Below are 8,662 nucleotides of genomic sequence, written 5' to 3'. Positions count from 1 at the left end.
GTTTGTCTTCTCCCAGTTCTGGCAATATTTGCCTTTCAGAAATCCCCTAAAAGTCGATTTGAAAAAAGTAACCCCTCTGCTAAAGGCTCTAGTTTGCAACTTGAATTTCAAAAATTTAAAATTTCTAAAGTATAAACTTTAGAAAATATGCCCTTTTGAATTTAAAATAAGTGTAGACATGACCATCTTTTGAAAGAAACAAGTAAAATCACATTTTAAAATATTTCATTTTTTGCCCTCACTCTACAACTTTAGGTCAAACCCCCTTTGACTTATGTGCCACATGGCAATATTTAATTGGTCAATCTTTGCATAGTTAGCTACCACCGAGCGCTATGTGGCACCCTCTGAATGGTTTATTTGGCACTACCATGTGTTGAGATGCAAATGGCCACCTTGTTGAATAATAAGCATCTTCCTTGTGCCCACCACATCACCATATATCAGGGCCCACTGCCACATGGCAACTTGGCACTTGCTTGCTTTACTTAATGGCTAAGCATCTCAACGAAGCAGGCAAACACCAGCCATCAGATTTTTCCATGTGGAAAAATTTGATGGCTCTATCTCAGGCCCCACCACATCACTTCATGAAATTTGTGCCAAGTGTCCTAATTTGATTGATCTAACAGATGCCATATGCCTCCTTGTAATTGGTCCTTGGCTCTAGTCATTGTCTGACATCATCACCTACCATGGTGCTGACTATGCAAAATTCCCTCTAGCAAGCCATAGCTCCTGTGCGTGAAGGCTTTGGCTTATAGGCCTTCATCTTTGAAGAAATTTAACACAAGTGTGGAATTGTATTTAAATAGCTAGGAAAATTCTTCCCTCCCCAATATGGGCTTATTTCTCTTATTTTTAACACCTATAGTTCCTTCAAATTCAAGCATGGAATATCTTGCTTATTCCTTGCATTTGGTGTTGCTCCCAACTTTTCTACCTCATGTATTCTTTATCTACCCTACTTGATCCATTTAGTGTAGTCATGGGTCTCCCTTTTGTCTATTTCCCTTGTCCTTGATGTCACCTTCCTACTACTTATGCATTTTTGGCTTCAACATGGGTGTTGACCACCTTCCTCCAGTGACTTGGTTAAGACTCTCATGCTAGAAACTTGACATGTAAAACAATCATTTGATGCACCCGATCCAGAAGCCATTTCATAAAATAAATAATCAATTTATGTTTAAGAGAAAAAACATCATGAAATTGGCATCTCCCTATGGCCAAGATGAGGCCATGGTTCTAAAGATGAAATACTACATACTTCCTCATATTTATCCTTATCCTTTTGACCTACATGTGAATAGATAAGGTTTTAGTTTGGTTGAGGGCATGTGATATGTATTGATGTATCTATAGATTTTGGTGCTTGTGTGGCTTCTACTATTCCATGTGAGGGCATTTCTTCATGCTCCTTTTATATTGTGCTACTTTGTTCCTTGTCATAAATCCTTGCATTTTCATGGACTTTACTCCCTTGCGTGTTTTGCCTACATTCTCCAACTCCCCTGTCTTGATTTGAACATGGTCTAATTCACATGGGCATGCTTTTAAGCTGAGATTCCTCCTTCACTTCTTCCCTCTATTTTTATGGCATCTTAACACATTTTTCTCTACTACATTGCCTTTAGCATGCCACCTCCTTGCTAATTTTGAGTAGCACAAGTTTTAACAGGTTAAAAAATTCATCATCCATAAAATTATGGATAACAGAATCTATCCATGTCTTGTTAGGATTAGGATAGCAGTCTACAAGAAAATAATACATACACCCAACACTATGTATGGTAAAAGGTGTCACACATATTAGCCTTGCACATCTAACCTAAAAGTAGTTGAATCTTATATCTTTTTCAAGCCTCGTGAAAAGGACTTTCATTCTCCTCAAGCACCAGAGGTAGAGCATGTTAAGAAAGCTAAGTGCTATCTACTTTGGATTGTCTATTATGGTCTGTGAATTCTCATCAATGTATGCCACAAAGAATGTGACAACAATGTCAATAGCAAAAAATCCATCTACAACAATGCCATCAATGCAAAGCTTCCCCCATATTTGTACATCAATAAAACCTATCTGAAATGGACATACCCATGTACAATATGACACCAAAGTAGTAAAAAATGTCTCCCACTAGTTGTAAGTAGAATCATATGGAGAAATTATATATTTTCTTATATGGGTACGAATGTGGCCTCTTTCCCCAAGAGGAGGCAATAATAGACTAGAAAAATGGTAATCAGAGGCATGATCTCCTTTCTCCTTTTTCATGAGTCACAGCCATAACTTATGCAATGAGTTGTGGGTATCATCTCAATATTATCTTCTACCAACTTGAAGTCATTCACTAAGAAAATAGTTTAATCCCTATTTTATCCCATGTGTTTCTCAGTCTTAGTTTTTCTTTTAATCAATTTTATAAATTGTGAATTTGTGTGTGGAGGCCTACCAGCTGGCCTTAAAAATTGATTCAATCAAGTAATCGAGCTATGAAAATTGGCATGAGTGTTCAATCCCACATGCTCTACTATAGTAAAAACTCTTATCCCATGATTAATTCCCAATCAAAATATTTTAATCTCCAAACATCCATACTTCAATTATCCTATAAGCAAATAGTGTTCAAAAACATAATCTAGGCTCGAATTCAATATTATAAACTAGGTTATTAATCACTTGGGGTTTTGGAAACCAGATTATAGGCTCTTTACCATTCAATGGTTAAGAATCCATAATTAGGGCTTATGAAAAATAATAGGATTAATTTGGTGAATGATCAAAGTGGGCTACTCAAATTTGCAGATAGGAAACACTTGACAGAAAAGCATTTTTTTGTGAATGGAAAGGACCTGGGAAAGTGTGCAGACGGATTCATCAAAATTTTAAAACTGGCACAATTGAAGTATTTTTAAAGTAAAACATAGTGGTACAATCCATTTGATCTCACCTATCATGGATTTAGAGTTATGACATCACAAACAGGGGTTTTGACAAATCTACCTTTCTTGACACCAATAAAAGGTTAGAAATTGCATTTGGAATCATTTAAAAACTAATCAAACATATTCATCATAAGTTCAAATTTGAAACATAGCAAGCCTCTAATCTCAAAAATGCAACACAAAAGGAATTTTCTCATTTTGGTCAACTGGGTCAAAGTTATAACTAGTCAAACAGGGGCTTCCAGAATTCTAAATATTTTGCATCAGCATGACAACAATAAATGACCAACTTTGAGGGATTCAAAACCTAGTCAAATAGATTCAAAACAACTCAAAATATAAAATATAGGTTCTCTATTATGGACACTAAAAATTCCCAAAGCAATGAGTCATGAAACATTATTGGGTGCAAGGTATTCAATTGCAAACATGGCCTCTTGTCGTTGTTTCTCACTTAAGCAAAAATGTAGATTTGAACATTACTCAAAATGGGACTTCATGGAATGGTTCATAATAGTAATTTATCTTCATGGAATGCATAGATTTACTAAATGAAAGGTGTTAGAAACATTAAACGCCTCTTAGGCCTCAAATGAATTTCCTAGTATATGCATTTAAAAGTGCTCATAGGGCTTGATTTTTCAATAGTACTCAAAATCGGGGCTTCAATTTTGAGTCCCAACAGTGACTTTGTCTAGGGATGCATGTCCCTTGTAGGCATGGAAAGGATTCAAATATCTAGGAGAAGAAAACCACATTCCTTAAAATAATAAATTCCTCTCAAACATCTTTATTGAAAGAAAAAACAACTATTCCTACTATGTACAAGCGATGACCTCAGGCCACCAAACTTCAACAAAACTTTTTACCTCTATCATAAATCTGATTTTCATTTACAGTCTCATGAGGTAATCTCAAAACATCTCCTCTATTAGTTTCACCAATTTGATTAGCATCTTGAAACAAATTACTTGACAAAATGAAACAACTTCCTTCATTCTCATAATGCATACATACATCAACATTAACCTCTACATCATGCTCACTATGAGAAAATAAATCAGCATGCTCATGTAAAATATAATGATTCTAAAAACCATCATCCACATATGACTGATGCATGCTTTCCACTAGAAACACAAATTATTCATATTCTACCTTGTTCAAAAAGTTGCATTTGTCAAAACTTTGCAACTCACCTTGTGTAACCAAATGTGAAGAATATGTAGAATCTAATTATTGCCTACTTGTAGTCATGTCATTCACTAGATCCAATTTATCTTTCACTAAAACCTCTTCACACTAAAACAACTAATTAGTTACCAAATCATAAGAATCATCATGAAATTGCATGTTCCCAATATGTTGATTTGTATCAATGTTTTCCTAAAATAACTCACTAGAATAAATCACTTCTTTTGTATTACTCCTCATCACATGAGAAATCTGAATGTATCTCATCCTAATGAAAACAAGAAGATAATGAAGCAACAAAAAACCTTATCTCTACATTTTCATTCTCAACATAGAATTCATCATGTGTATTGATATATGGATTACCATCACATACACCTCCCAAACTTGATAGAGCATATTATAAAAATATATCTTCTTCAACATCAAATTTAGTGGAAATGACTTCACCATATGAAAATGCAAGATGTGGCAAAGCACAAGTATCCTCAAATAGATTAGCATAACTTTCAAAATCATGAGCCAATAAATTTGAAATCTCATCAACACTTAACAAGAATTCATTATTAGTTTCTTTTCCCTAGCTATGAAAATTATTCGGATAGCTTGACACATTTATAATAGTAGACTCGTTAGTAATACATTCTTAAAAATCAAAGCTCTGATAAACCCATACATCTTTTCCTTTAATCAATACCTCAACACTAGTATCATAGCACATTCACATTCATCACTAGAAGGAAGACTATTACTAGTGTTACACTTTTCCTCTTCTTTATAACCATTATCATAACTAGATGAATCCACATATTGCATGTCATCAAATTGCTGATTACTATCCTTTGATTCATAAAACTGAGACTCTTTGTATTCAATATCACTTTCAACAGATTCATTGCATTCATTAACATTAGATTCATTAGCATTCAAAGCACTTTAAATCTTCATGATAAAATCTTAGAATTCAAAAAAATTATCTAACTTTGACTTTGTTGACCAATCAATTGAATGTGGTATAAAAACTTGTAAGAGTACCATTGGCCATGAAGACTCCTTAGGTCTGATATGCCCATAAAGATTCATAACTACTGATTTAAACTTCATGTAAATTTGAAATTCATTAAGACCTTTAATATTACCAATTGTATTTCTTATCATTATGACAGTCTTATCATGAATTTTTCTCTTCAACTCAACAATGTTTGCATGAACACTTTCAAGAGTTGGCATATCATTTTTAGATCTAAACTCTAAATCCATCTTATACAATACTAAACTCCTACCTCTATTTTCCTAGTGCTGAAAACACTAGATGAAGGCAACTATTTTGTTCATTCAAATTTCATAAAGGATAAATACATAAAAATTGAAAATACCTTTATGTGTTGTTGTTTGAAACCTTTGATCTACTGATTGGCATAGGTGCAAATATGAAATCCTTTATAGTATAGATAGACTCCTTATAGAGCTACCACCTCCTTGAAGAGGAAAATGAAATCACAATAGTGGTTCACATTTTGAAATCAATTACTTTAGTAGATACATACAACGACATAAATTATCAATCAAGAAACTGATAATTCCTCTTTCTCAACAAACTAGATCTGCCCACAAATATTGAAAGCCTTCAATATTAAAATAAATCATGCACTAGTACAAAGATTTAGATCATAGTTGCCACTCACACATAGTAGAAAAGATATGAAACAATTTAGCACTTGTATATTTTGAACTACACTTTCAATATGGAAAAACTTGCAGATCACTAACACCTTGGAAAGAGAATACACTTCATAAATTGATTGTTGACTTTGAACCTTTTTCAACAACACTTGAAAAGACTAAATTGATTGAAGATAGACTTATAATAGTCATACAACACAATTTACATCTAGTCTTACAACATACTATTATCCATGAACAAAGCTTAACTAGGGAACACAAAATTCAGCAAGGATGTGAAAAGAACATCACAATTACTTCACTATTGTAGCAAGTTCTTCCTACTGTATTGAATCCTCTTTAAATTCTCAAGCTTTGTCTATCACAAAGATTCATAAAATGCTACTTATTTTCTAAGGACTGAAAAATTCAATTAACACTAGAGATTCTTGCCCTTTAAACAAAATGTATTGCAATCTTATTTCCCTAGCAGAGTCACCATTTTGTTGGTGACTCAGATGGGCAAAACCATAATGAAAATAGGATTGAATAATTTAATTAACACCAGAGATTCTTTTCTTTTTAAGAAAATATATTTCCATCTTATTTCCCCATTAGAGTCACCATTTTTTTGGTGACTTAGATGGTCAAAACCATATTAAAAATAGGACTAAAAATTTCAATTACCACTAGAGATTCTTGTCATTTTAACAAAATGCATCACCATCTTATTTCCCTAATAGAGTCACCATTTTGTTGGCTCCTAATTTAATAGAGTTTCAGTAATCGAATATACAAAGAAAGAATGCATCTATAGGTAGTTGTCTCTAATAATGGACACAATTCACCAAGAACCTGGGCCAACTATAAGGTTACACTCCTTCACTTCAAGGTCTGCAAAGCCTGGTTAGGTGAACCTCTTAAGATCTAATTATGTGACCAGTGCAATGAGCATAATAAAGATCTAGGATAATAGATGAAACCCCTAAATCTTCTATACTTAACCAAGAAATCACAAGTATAAAATAGCTAATAGCATGACTCATTAAACTAGTAAGCTAACTGAGGGTTAGAGTTTGGATAACTTTCAACATAAAAAGGGAAAAGATGATTTAATATGTCGATATTAGCAAGACCTAGGTATGAGCATGAAAACTAAATGATCCTACAATTGATTAGTGCCTTATCTATTGGGCAATTACATGAATTAAAACCATACATCTTATAGAAATCTTTGACATAACTCCTACATCAAGATCCCTGATCTGTCTTTCACCTTGTGAATAGACATCTACATCAAAATGAATCTCATACTTAGACTATCCCATCACAAAATTTTCAAACCCTATGATAAACATCAAGCAATTACATGGCTCTTTGTTCCATCAACAAGATACTTCAATCACATATTTTCTTAAACAAAATGCAACCTAGTTTATGCTTTTTTCTCGCAAACTAGAAAAGATTACAAATCCATGAATAGAAGACAAGATTCAGACTGAAATTAAAACCCCTTTCTATTTTTATTCATTTTCCTTGAAAATAAATACATCAAAGATGTACAGAAATACTTCACAAATAACCTAACAAATGAGAACTATTTGCATAAAACTTAAATGCTTCTTAATACAAGAGACATTGCTAAAAGGAATGGTATCATAGTAGTGAGAAGTTTTTCTTAGAAAGCTAGAACCAGCCACTACAATGGATGAAAGAAAGAAATATATCGAAGAGGATGAATTCCTAGATCTAATCTGAAGATGAAATGTTTCCACTTGAAATTCCATCCCTTGCAGTTAAAAAACCTCTTTCATATTTCTAGCCATTTGATTTGATATGGTTTCCATCATTATTCTATAACAAACTTGTAAATATCTCTATTGAATGATGAAAACCTTTATGCAACAAAAATATCTGAAAAACCTCATGAAATGCTAAATGAATTGAGGTTTAATTGATTTGAAAGTGACCCAATTTGTCCCCAACTACATTTTTATTATGTTTTATCAAGCTTGTAACTACATATTCAATTTTTGCCCATTTCACTGAGAAGGCCCCAAATTTTACATTTCTACCTATAACTCAAACTAATAAATTCTTGTGCAAAAACTAACCTCATAATTGGAAAGTTCATTTTCTCTTGATTTTGATGATATATAATATCATTATATTTGCCTCATGGAAACCCCCTAAAAGTTAGTTTGAGAAAAGTACCCCCTCTACCAAAGGCTCTAGTCTACAACTTGAATATCAGAAATTCAAAATTTCTAAAGTATAAACTTTAGAAAATATGCCCTTTTTAATTTAAAATAAGTCTACATGTGATCCCCTTTTGAAAAAATAATTAAAATCACATTTTAAAATATTTCATTTTCTACCCTCACCCTACAACTTTGGGTCAAACCCCCTTTGATTTTTGTGCCATGTAGTGTTATCTGATTGGTTAATCTCTGCATAGTTAGCTTCCACCAGGCCCCATGTGGCACCCTTTGAATGGTCCATTTAGCACTACCACATGTGAAGCTATAAATGGCCACCTTGTTGCATAGTAAGCATCTTCCTTGTGCTTGCCACATCACTGTGGACTAGGGCCCACTGCTATGTGGTAGCTTGGTGCTTGCCCACTTTACTAAACACCTGAGCATCTCCACAAAGCAAGCAAGTACCAATCATTGGATCTTGCCATGTGGAAAAACTTGATGGCTCCATCTAAGGCCACACCACATCACTTCCTTGCTGAAATTTGTGCCAAGTGTCATGATTTGATTCATCTGGCAGATGCCATGTGCCTCCTTGCAATTGGTCTTTGAGTCCATTCATTGTTTGACATCATCATTTGCCAAGGCACTAACTATGCAAA

General features: G+C 33.6%; 1 pseudogene; it reads right to left on the bottom strand.

Moving 5' to 3' along the window:
• Positions 1–1,633: 1,633 nt before the first annotated feature.
• Positions 1,634–2,275, bottom strand: LOC149577164 (potassium channel KAT2 pseudogene; annotated as a pseudogene).
• Positions 2,276–8,662: the final 6,387 nt, after the last annotated feature.

The sequence above is a fragment of the Cupressus sempervirens genome, chromosome 1, assembly GCF_028749045.1.
Source record: "Cupressus sempervirens isolate cs-2001-9-10 chromosome 1, ASM2874904v1, whole genome shotgun sequence".
NCBI classification, from domain to species: Eukaryota; Viridiplantae; Streptophyta; class Pinopsida; order Cupressales; family Cupressaceae; genus Cupressus; species Cupressus sempervirens.
The sequence above is the reverse complement of the archived record's forward strand: the minus strand, read 5'-3'. Positions and strand labels throughout refer to the sequence as shown.